Below are 9219 nucleotides of genomic sequence, written 5' to 3'. Positions count from 1 at the left end.
TAGTCTTTCAACAAAACGCCAAACTTTCACCCATTGATTCTTTAGAATACCTAATAGGTGTATTCAATAATTATAACCACAACCTCAATCTAGACATCCATATTAGGATGATACCCATGGTATAGTAAACCTCACATTCACCCTTACGACTAAGATAGTGAAAATTTAGCAAACTACATACACAATTGTCTATCATTTCTTTAGTCTCCACATCCCTCTTTCAAGGATGATATGGATTCCAAAACTTCGCCCAAATCGCTTCTTTCAAAGATGGCTTTGGGTTTTCGAGAGCATAGATTTTTCACTTATTAAATACCCATATGAGTATTTGGGGCTTTCACTTATCAAACATGGCAGCGCACATGCAAGTGTACGTGGTCTTATCAAGTAGTAAAAATGCCATCAAGAAAGCTGAATATCAATATCACAGTGACTTGATTTGGCAATGATTTGATTTTAGTTCAAAATTTAGATTCAATTAATGCGAGAGTAACCAAAATAAAGTTTGGAGTTTGCAAGTAAAATAAATAAAGCATAAAGTAAAGGTCTTGAGACAATCAATAGGAGAAAACCCAGGGTTGAAGCACTTTAAACAATCATATTATGTTATAGAATTTCATTCGTTAAATTGCTTATCTTGGCTGTTGATTCGTAGGTTTAATTGCATAATTATGGTTTCCCATCCTCAAATCCTTTTCCTAAGTTGAACCATACAACTAGATTGTTGAGCGGGGATGTAATAGTCCACTTAAGTTCATTAAGCTATCATCCTACGCATGAAACAAGTACGGTATCTAAGTACATCCCTGTCCTAAATATTAATTTGAATTCTTTATTTCATAAAGAAATACAAACCATACTCTATTTATTCCCATGTTCTATCTCCCTATTCCCTCTCCCGAGTTCACAAGGTTGACAATTGATGTATTCTAAGGGTTGCAAAACCTTAAAATAGCTATAATAAGAATAAAAACAACCAATAGTGATAATCAAAGAAAATGAACTTAATTCAAAACAATAATACTCATGTTCTTGGCTTCAACCCTGGAAAGAGGGCGTTTAGCCATGCATAGTCATAATCGTAATCACAATATTGTAATTAATGATTAAAAATATGAATGAACTAAATAAAAATAATAAAAACCTTTATCTCCAAAATATGTCAAAATATATGTAAAAATATGATACAACATGTATTTATAGCATAAGGGTAAGCCAAGTCTGTGTAGAAGTTGATGGAGCTTGAAACGCCCAGAGGTCGAGTAGACCATGCATTGCACCCTTTATTCCTATTTAATGGATCATGAAACACACCCTCTATTCCATAGGAATATAGAATGCAACACATGCTAATCGCATGGTGCTACTGGAAGTTGTCCTCCGAATTTTGGTTAAGTGTTGGTCCTTCCTCCTTCCATCCCTTGTCTTGTGGTGTCTTTCCAATGATTTTCCCGCCTTTATATCATCTATATATCATCATATTAATCTAACCAATGATCCTAATAGAAAACACCATACGAATTAGAGGTACAAAAACACAATATCCATCACGATGAATTGAAAATAAGAGCTTAGCCTAGGTTGATTTCCATGATCTTTCACTCGAAGTTTCAACTCTTTCCTTGACTCACTTGAACTTTGTAAACTACTAAAAACTTTTTCCATATACAATAGCATAATTTAAACCATAATTAACATATAAAACACAATACAATTCAATAACATAGACTAGACAAGCACCTAGCTCAAGCTAGTAACACTAGTTTTCTCTATTTGAACTTTAATTGACTTTTTGAAGCACAAACTTGTTGGAAAACACTTGTAACCATTACAAACACATTATTTAACACTTTGATACATATTTATCTCATTATCAACCCATATAGCATAGAATCATCCTCAAAACAAGGCTAAAAGGACTAGAATAGTGACACTAGAATACATAAATACACCCAACATCACCACCCCACACTTAAAGCCTTGTTCTTCCTCGAAAAATTCTTATCTTTAATCATCATCATCTAAGGAGACTCTGCACTTATACTAAATGTAAGACACTCAATCTAGTACTATAATGACTATATAGACTGCAACTTACTACACTAAGAATGTTATTTACACAATTGAAAGATCATGAACACTACTCCAAAACATCCTAGACTCAAGAATTAACTCACCTAGTTGGAAAACTCATGCTTATCATTCAATCAAGGATGTAATACAAGTCACCTACATTCATCAAACATGTGCCCCTCACAACAAGAGTTAATCGTAATCACTCATAATTAAGCAATTCATACTATAATGGGTACAAGAATCAAATTACGCTCACTCTCACAAAAAATTCACAAGTTAAACGCAATGAACCATAGGAGTTCCCTTAGTGTAATGCTTCACTAATATCTGAAGGTAAAGGTTAGGATCAATTAGGACTTTTCCTAATTGTAATGTAGGCTAGGGGATGGGTAGGAACTATTTGGGGAATAGTGACTAACCTCTCTAAGAGCTTTAATACACTATATTATACATTTAAAACTAATCACCGCAACCAATTACACCATTTTGTCTTCCCACACACCAGGCAAGTTCTACACATCACATGCAACAAGGAATATACAAAAATTCTCACATGCACATGACACATGCTTAACTCATATAGGATCATCATAGACTCCCAACCAAACAATAACATAAATTCAAAATTATGCCAATAAGTACAAGAGTCATAAAAATGAGCCTAGGAGTCTCAAAAATAGTAATTCATTCAACCAATATGCTTTTACAAACAAACCTACTTGTACCCTATAATCAAAAATAGCATCAATAAGAATATCTTACACAAAAAACTTTAAATTGAGTAAAAATTTAGGAATTTCCCCACACCTAAAAATCTACTTTGTCCCCAAAGTGAATTTAAAGGTAAGAGATAGAAATACTTCTTGAGGCCTCTACACCTAGCTAGTAGCATTTTTTGCATAAAAGAGATCCATGCAACCCCACACTCAATCTTTGCCATAATCCTTAACTCAAGTTTATGGTACTTAGACTTTCCATTAACCTATGACTCAACCAAAAGCAAAAACTACATGAAATAAAAACTAAAAATTAAAAAAAAAAAACATACCTAATTAACTTGGGTTGCCTCCCAAGCAGCGCCTAATTTAGTGTCGCAGCAGAACCCAACTTAACTCAACCATATTCCTTCACCCTTTTACTCCCCCTTGGAAGCCATTTTTTATTTATTTCTGACCTCTTAAGATTACACTCTCAAGGTCAACATCTCCTTTCACTTCAACCTTCATCATGCTGGGAAATGGTGGATTCAACTTGGGCCTCTCACTCTGGTAATCCAAAAAGGGTTTTAGTGGATTAACTACCCCACACTTTTCTCTTTCAATAACATTGATCATACATAAATCTTTATATTGGTAATTTACGATGGGTTCTTTATAAATATCGAATACTACCTCTTCACCATCTACCCTCATTTTGAGTGTGCCTTCTCTAACATAAATCAAGGCCTCTACAGTTGCTAAGAATGAACGCCCCAAGATTATTGGTACATGTTCATCTACCTCAAAATCAAGAACAATAAAGTCAGAAGGTATAATGAATTTAACAACCTTTATGAGGACATCCTCAATTATTTCATTCAGATGTATAAATGACCAATCTGCCAGCTGCAATACCATGGTGGTGGGTTTTGTCTTTCCCAAGCCCAATATTTTAAACAGTGATAGGGGCATCAAATTTATGCTTACCCCTAATTCACTCAATGCATGGACCACACTTCTCCCAATTTGAATTGGGATATCAAACCTCCTTGATCTCTCAATTTCTTGGGGATTTTTTGTGCCTCACATCATTACACTCTTTAGTAAGTGTTATAGCTTCCACATCCTATAGTTTTACCTTATTAGCCACTGCATCCCTTAAGTATTTTTCATACTTGGGCATACTCAGCAAAACATCTAAAAGAAGTAAATTAATATGAAGCTCTCTGAATGTGTCAAAGAAATTTTTGAACATTGCACCTCCTTTACTTTTATCTTTCTCTGAGGGAAGGGTAGCGTCGGCATCTTCTTCACTTCTTCTACAACAACTTTTTCTTTCAAATACTCAGGCTTTCTTGAATTTTTAGCAACTCTGTCATTTACCTATTAGGTCACTATATCAATATCTACCTCCTTTGTTGCCTTGGGAGGTTCTCCTTATAGCTCTTTACCACTTCTCAAGGTGATTTCCATAACCTGCTTTGAATTTTCTGTATTTACTGGCAAACTACCTGGTGGTTTAGTATTCATTGCCTGTGATAATTGGCCCACTTGCAACTCTAAAATTCTTGTGGTCGCTTTCTGATTTTTTAATTTTGTCTGTTGACTTTTCATATCTACAACCATTTATGCTTGACTAGTTAAGAGTTATTTCAACATCTTTTCTATGTTGCTCATTGACTAATTTGATTAGGCCTGTGGATGTGGGTTTTTCCATGGCTGATTTGGTGGCTGAGTTTTCCACTTCATGTTGTGGGCATTACCATAATTTGTCCTTTGAGAATTGCCTACATACATCAAAAATTCTAAATTTCAAGCACACATGGACGTTGAATGGCCATTATTTCCACAGATCTCACACCAATCTACAGCTTGTTAGATGGCATTACTTGTGGCTGCAGGTTGTGCTGCTCCCAACTTCATGCTGCTGAACTGAGTGTTGATCAAATTTTGTAAGGTAGAAACCTATAATGATAAGGATATAAATTGGTCCACCTCTAATACACCCGTAATTCTTTTCGTGTAACTTTTAGAATCTGAATGCCACTCTGGATTTCCTTATACTATGCGGTTTAATAAAATGTACAACTCATTGTAAGTCAATTCCATCACTTGACCACCTACAGATGAATCTAGAAAAATCTTTGTATTATGATCAAGAGCTTCTACCAAAGTATGAGCGAGTACCTCATTGGACTTTTGGTGGTGTGGACAATGCCGAAGAAGAACCTTGAAGCATTCCCAAGCATAATAGAGGTTTTTATCAGGCTTCTGTTTGAAGCTCACTATCTCACTGCGAAGTCTCGCAGTCTTGCCTGATAGAAAGAATTTGATAAGGAACTTTCTGTCTAAGTCATCCCATTATGTAATTGAATTGACCGGCTTCGCATTTAACCACCTTTTAGCTTCCCCCAAAAGTGAACAGGGAATAGTATCAGCCTTACATAATATGTACCCACCCTAATCGAAATGAATATATAGTAAGCTCAATGAAAGTTTACAAGTGGACTTGTGGATCCTTGTGTGAAATCCTTACAAAGTCCAGCGCTAATAAGAAGCTGCACCATATTGTGTTTTAACTTGAAATTCCCTCAGCTGTCGATCTTTGAATTGTGGAAGTCAAGTTCATCGGAAGTGGGACTGCCACTTCCCTAACTGTCCTTCGGGAAGCTTGTTCTTCAGCCATTGGAGTAGTATTCTCTTGGTCTTCTTAGATTTGAGGAATCCTGGGGAGAAGAATTGCTTCTTTCCTATATTGGTGAAAGTCTTGCTTGGGTTAAAGGCTTGGTTCTACCAACCCCGATCCCTTGCCAGCTTATCAACCTAAAAACCTATTTCCTGCAATAACAAAACCAAGACCAAGCATAAAAACACCAAATAAATCTAAAAGAAAAACTAAAATAAACAATTGCCAAAATACAAGTCTCTGCAATAGCGCCAAAAACTTGAACACACCCAAGCGCACACACAAGTGTACGTGGTCTTATCAAGAAGTAATGTGGCCTTCAAGAAAACCTAATATCGATCCAACAGAGACTTAATTTGGCAATTATTTGATATTAGTTCACAATTTAGATTCAATTGATGAGAGAGTAACAAAAATAAAGTTTGGAGTTTGCAAGTAAAATAAATAAAGTATAAATTAAAGGTATTGAGACAATTAATAGAAGAAAACCTAGGTTTGAAGCACTTTAAACAATCATATTATGTTATAGAATTTCATTTGTTAACTTTCTTATCTTAGTTGTTGATTCGTCGGGTTAATTGCATGATTATGGTTTCCCAACCTCTAATTCTTTACCTAAGTTGAACCTTACAACTACATCGTTGAGCGGGGATGCAATATTCCACTTAATTTCTTTAAGCTATCATCCTACGTATGAATCAAGTATGGCATCAAGTACATCTCTGTCCTAGATACTAATTTGAGCGGGGATGCAATATTCCACTTAATTTCTTTAAGCTATCATCCTACGTATGAATCAAGTACGGCATCTAAGTACATCTCCATCCTAGATACTAATTTGAATTCCTTATTTCATAAAGAAATACAAACCATACTCTATTTATTCCCATGTTCTACTCCCTATTCCCTCTCCCGAGTTCACAAGGTTGACAATTGATGTATTCTAAGGGTAGAAAATCATTAAAATAGTTATAATAAGAATAAAAAACAACCAATAGTGATAAGAAAATCAAACAAACTTAATTCAAAATAATAATACTCATGTTCTTGGCTTCAACCCTAAAAACAGGGCGTTTAGCAATGCATAGTCATAATCGTAATCATAATATTGTAATTAACAAATAAGAACATGAATGAACTAAATAAAAACAATTAAAACCTAATTATGGAGTTGTATCAACCCCTTGATCTCCAAAATATGTCAAAATATATGTAAAAATGTGATACAACATGTATTTATAGCATAAGGGTAAGCCGAGTCTGTGTAGAAGTTGATTTAGCTTAAAATGCCTACGGGTGGAGTATACCATGAGTCGCACCCTCTATTCATATGGAATGGAGAATTTGACACACCCTTTATTCCATAGGAATACAGCATACAACGCATGCTAATCGCATGGTGCTACTGGAAGTTGTACTCCAAAATTTGGTTAAGTATTAGTCCTTCCTCCTTTTATCCCTTTTCTTGTGGTGTATTTCTAATGATTTTTCAGACTTTATATAATATATATATATAATAATATTAATCTCATAAATGATCCTACAAGAAAACACCGCACGAATTAGAGGTACAAACGCACAATATCTATCACGATGAATCAAAAATAAGAGCTTAGCCTAGGCTGATTTCCATGATCTTTCACTTGAAGTTTCAACTCTTTCCTTGAATTAGTTGTACTTTGTACTCTCATAACAACTCATTCCACATACAATAGCACAATTTAAACCTTAAGAAACACATAAAACACAATAGAGCTTAACAAGATAGACTAGACAAGCACTTAGCTCAAGCTAGTAACACTAATTTTCTCTATTTGAACTCTAATTGACTTTTTGAAGCACAAACTTGTTGGAAAAAACTTGTAACCATTATAAACACATGCTTTAACACTTTGATACACATTTATCTCGTTATCAACCCATATAGCATAGAATCATCCTCAAAATAAGGCTAAAAGAACTAGAAGAGTGACAGTAGAATACATAAATACACCCAATATCAAAACCCCAACCAAGTTATCTTAGCAATGATAAAACCCAAAAAAATGAAATACTAAATAGAAACCAATCAATAACAAACCACACACACTTTAACCCCTATTCACACATAACCCCAACAGGGAGATCTAGCTACACAAAAGATAAATAAGAATAGATATACCTTTAATCTCCATTGAAGTGAATTATTGAAGATTAAGTGAATGGTACTTCAAACTTTGCACTCCCAAAAATCAACAATGGAATTGAGCTAATCATCCACTTAGAAAGCTTCTAATGTATTCCTAACCCAAAAATTATACAATATTTTCTTCTCCAAAAATGAAGATTATGAACTCAAGAGCTAGACCTAAAAAGTGGGGAAGATGGAATATGATTCATTAGGCTAGGGTTTGAGTCTTTTTGTCAAAATAGGGATCAGCCACGTTCATTTCTAGTTTTACCCTTGGACTAATTTCTTTCGCTAAGCCACGATCGCGTGGGTCTAGCTGCGACTACAGTTACGCAACCATGGGTAACTTTCATAATCGTGGTTGAATGACTTTCGCTTGACTGCCACAATTACGGTTAGCAAACCACGATCGTGGTTCCTGAGTCCTTTCAGCTCTAAGTCTTCAGCTGCACTTTTCATGCTCTCTTTTGATCATTTTTAGTTACAATCCACATATTTTGATATCCTCAACTCTATGCCTACAAAGAGTGGATATTAGTGTATTTTATCACTAATATGTCTTATTTATTCATTCAAAACAAGATAATGAGCGCAAATTTTTAGTGAGAATAAGTGGTAAAATTATCACTCATCAAGGAAACACAATTATTTAAAACTAATTCATATTTCAAACACCTATTTGGAGAAAACCATAACCCCTTAGTTTATTTACAATACCCACGCACCCCATAAGTTCAAAACCATTAATAAAGCATAATCAATGAATAATAAATCATGGAAAAATAATTTAAGAATCAACCATGTCAATATCCTCATCCAAAACAAAACCCATATTCAAATCCATACAAATTAAACCATGTAAAACACATGATTTTTGTAAATTAAGAATTGGGGTGTACTAACATGCCTTAAATACCAAGATTTATGGAGAGAAATCAACCCTTAAGCCCATAGATGATCAACTTCTTGGAAACCCTAAGTATCTTGACTTGGAGAGTTTAGAGAGTTTAAGAGTATTTTTTATTATGTTATGAATGAGAAATAACCCTCTTGAGTGTTTTATGGCCGTGGGGTCAAAGTAAGGGAAAAGGGGAATTGACTAAATGTCGTTAGTAAAAAGACTGAAAATTTACCATCCAGTCATTATGGGTGACCTTACGACTCGTAGGATCACCTTATGGCTCGTAAGGTTCCACTCATAGTCTGGATAGTGCTCATGGTCACCAACACTAACTTGTCTGTGATTTTTACTATACGACTCTGACTCAGACATTACGACTCGCATGGTCCAGTTGTTGTCAAAGTAAAAACAATTGGGCATCACACTAGTTAGTCTATGGAAAACACCATATGACTCGTTTTGTGTCTTTATGACTCATAACCCCTAGTCATAGTCATGGTAGAAACTACAGGCCAACCTACTGGCCAAGCTACAATTAGCTCCTCGAGACCCATCAGGACTCCCCATGACTCATATGGAGAACCGTAGTCTGGCAGTAAGGATAAAATTTTAGAAATCTTCCAGGGACCAAATTTCTAGGGCTATATAATTATTAGACCTTCTAAATCACCTTGTTGTTGCTCAACCT

General features: G+C 34.9%; 1 non-coding gene across 1 annotated transcript; it reads left to right on the top strand.

Moving 5' to 3' along the window:
- The first annotated feature begins 4967 nt into the window (after positions 1-4967).
- On the top strand, positions 4968-5078 carry LOC124897426. Its single transcript, XR_007054146.1, has one exon. It is a non-coding gene; the product is annotated as a small nucleolar RNA R71 (small nucleolar RNA).
- The last annotated feature ends 4141 nt before the right edge of the window (positions 5079-9219 follow it).

This window comes from Capsicum annuum, chromosome 3 (assembly GCF_002878395.1).
Source record: "Capsicum annuum cultivar UCD-10X-F1 chromosome 3, UCD10Xv1.1, whole genome shotgun sequence".
NCBI lineage: Eukaryota > Viridiplantae > Streptophyta > Magnoliopsida > Solanales > Solanaceae > Capsicum > Capsicum annuum.
Note: the sequence above shows the minus strand (reverse complement) of the source record. Positions and strands in the feature narration are given on the sequence as shown.